The sequence below is a fragment of the Colobus angolensis genome, unplaced genomic scaffold, assembly GCF_000951035.1.
Source record: "Colobus angolensis palliatus isolate OR3802 unplaced genomic scaffold, Cang.pa_1.0 Scaffold80, whole genome shotgun sequence".
In the NCBI taxonomy this organism is placed as follows: domain Eukaryota; kingdom Metazoa; phylum Chordata; class Mammalia; order Primates; family Cercopithecidae; genus Colobus; species Colobus angolensis.
Window position 1 is genome coordinate 868,964 of NW_012121821.1, and position 3,478 is coordinate 872,441.

Genomic DNA, 3,478 nt, shown 5'->3' on the forward strand with positions numbered 1-3,478 from the left:
CTCCAGTGTTATACTTTTTTTATATATATATATATATAAATAAATTTTACGTAGTGAAATCTACCAAGTCTTTTCTGGAATTATTATAAATACTTTAGTTTTATTTCTCATCTTAATCTCTGCCTAATTTCCCATTTAAAGGTTTACAAATATGAGTGTGTGGATGCTTTAATTCATTTAACCTCACTCCTCAAAGGTAACATGCAACTTAGTTCTGTTATGTGAGAGTCTTTTTTTTTAATGTACTAGAAAAAGCCTATGTGAATCTGTTGATAGAATTTAAAATTCCAGGCCGGGCGTGGTGGCTCATGACTGTAATCCCAGCACTTTGGGAAGCCAAGGCAGGTGGATCATTTGAGGTCAGGAGTTTGAGACTAGCCTGGCCAACGTGGTGAAACCCCATCTCTACTAAAAATACAACAGTTAGCCAGGTGTGATGGTGCAGACTTGTAATCCCAACTACTCAGGAGGCTGAGGCAGAAGAATCGCTTGAACCCAGAAGGCAGTGGTTGCAGTAAGCTGAGATTGTGCCACTGCATGCCAGCCTGGGCGAGACAGTGAGACTCTGTCTTAGAAAAAAAAAGAATTTAAAATCCCAATTTATTTTCTAACTCTTTTATTGGATGTATTTAGGACACAGTATACTTATAGTATACCTATGTGTTTATTATGTTTGTAAATGGTAGCTAACATTTAATTACTAGAAGTACTTACCCCTGCCCTCCTCCATTTTTATTCATAGCTACTTGAGAAAGCAAAAGGAAGTAATAGTTATCAGTAGTATCACTGGAAAATTAAGAGGAGAGGAGGGACAAAACTGAGCAGCAGAATTCGTATAGACATTTAAGTTTAAATTCTAAAAGCCCAGTTGAGATTTTCAGGGAGGGTGTGTTTTGCCCTTTGGCCTCATGAATGGGTTTCATGAATGGGCTTCAGTGGCCTATAAACTCTGTAAAATTCTATTCTAAATTTTGCACATTTATTTTGTTCTGGTTAATTCCAGAAGACATTTCAAACATTTTTCTTACATCATATAATAAAAGTACTTAACTAAACTGACAATTATAAAAATAAATCAGCCAGGCGCGGTGGCTCACGCCTGTAATCCCAGCACTTTGGGAGGCCGAGGTGGGTGGATCACAAGGTCAGGAGTTCAAGATCAGCCTGGCCAACATGGTGAAACCCTGTCTCTACTAAAAATACAAAAATTAGCCAGGCGTGGTGGCGGGCACCTGTAATCCCAGCTACTCGGAGGCTGAGGCAGAGAATTGCTTGAACCCAGGAGGTGGAGGTTGCAGTGAGCTGAGATCGTGCCACTGCACCCTAACCTGGGCGACAGAGAGAGACTGTCTCAAAAAATAAAATAAATAAATAAGTAAATCAGTGAAATGCACCTTATACTTTAATAAAAAATGTTTTCAGAAATAGATAAGTGAAAGCTGAGTGTTTCTTTGATAGGTTCCCCTGTACTATACGAGTGATAATTACAGCTATTGTAATAGTAGTAATTGTTAAACAGATACTAATGAATAGCATAGCATAGTGGGTAAGAGTTTATATAGCACAGGCTCTAGAATCAGATTAAGTAGGTTCAAATACCACTTCTGCCAGTAACTGGTTTAGAACCTTGGGCAAGTTAAATAATGTCTCCCAGCCTCAGTTTTCCTATTTGTAAAATGGGGGAAATAATGGTAGCTACCTCAAAACTCATTATGAATTCAATGAGTTAAACATGAAAAGGCTTATTACAGTAGCTGGCACATAAAGACTTGATAGTAGTTTATATGGATGCTATCTCATATTAGCATATATGGAATTAATAGTGTATCACTATACTTTTTTTTTTTAATAGAGACCAGTCTGTCACCCAGGCTGGAGTGCAGTGGTGACATCATAGCTCACTGTAACTTCTAGCCCCATACTCTACTAATCCTCCTGCCTCAGCATCCAGATTAGCTGTGATTGCAGGTGTGCACCACCACACCCAGCTACTTTTTTTCTTTTTTTTGGTAGAGACAGAGTCTCGCTATGTTACTCAGTCTGGTCTCAAACTCCTGGCCTCAATCCTCCCACTGGCCTCACAATGTTGGGATTACAGGCATAAACCACTGCGCGCGGCCTGTACTATGCTATCAATTCCATATATGGAAAGGTGTTTTCCCGTTCGGAGCTCTTTAAAGCTCTGCAGAAGATTTACATGTGTTTATAGAGCTAAGAGAAATCAGGGCATGGAAATTGAGTGTAATAAAAATTAAACTCTTCATGTTATATAATCATGCATAATTTCTGTCTTCTTCTCTGAAGCTGCCTAGAGCACCATCACAGTTAGGAAACTTCCTTCGTGAATTTCCTTATTACCAAAAGCAAGTACCCAAATAATTGTCTCAAGAGAGGAAGGACAAACTGTTAACAAGCTGAAATATTTGGGGATTTGTGTGACTTGACTAGGGAACCACAGGGTTTTGTAATGCCTGATTTAGCCCTGTGCCTAACAGTTTATTTAAATCTTAATGCTAATGTTAATTGGTTCCCAGGTGGTTGACCTTATAAGAAAACACTGTGTGGTATTTGAATGTGGTAAACATGTGAATGAAGGCCTTTGGCTCAGTTAATCACTCCCACAACTTTGAGCTGTGGTTTTACTGGTGGAAGGAACTTTAACAGGTCTTCGCTCTTGTCATTAGATATCAGAGAACTGAAATTGGTTGGAATTGTAAGCAGTGAATAGATGTGTTGTTAGAATGATTCCATCACTTATACGTTGTTTAAAATGCTAATAAAGTAACTTGCTTTGTAAGAACACATGAGAGTGGACTTTTGTTATCTCCATTGTGCATTTGATAAAACTGAGGCTTAGAGAGGTAAGAAACTTGCTTTTAAGTTAGTAATTGGCGGCCAAGACAGCAACCCTAGGTCTGTTCCATTCAAAAGCCTCTGAGCCACTCCTCATGACTTCCCGTTCATTCGCGTTTGCTGTAGTACTACTCTGGGACACACCATCTTCCCCTTCCCCTCCACTCAGAAATTTAGCCCTAGATTAGCAGCGGTCTCTCTGCCCCCTCCTTACGTTAAGAAAGGCCTGTTTTGCTGTCCGTGGACAGAAGGGACCCCTTCAGAAAGCTATTCCTTATTGGGAATAGCTGCTTGAGATTTTGACTGCACGAATATTGCAGGACCTAATTTTAGTATTTAGGTTTTACTTTTTAAATTCTTTTTTTTTTTTTTTTAATCTGAGGTATGTTGAAAAATACAAATTTCCTGGTACCCTCACCCAGCTCCCCAGGCGTGTTATAATTCACTGTTGTGACCTTCACCAACTCCCTGAACACTACTACATCACCCTGGTCTGGGTACTGCAGAAGGGGAAGGGCCCCTTCACAGGTGGTGGCAGTCAGACACCAAAGAGGGGTAAGAGAACAGCAGACACGGCCGGGCACGGTGGCTCAAGCCTGTAATCCCAGCACTTTGGGAGGCCGAG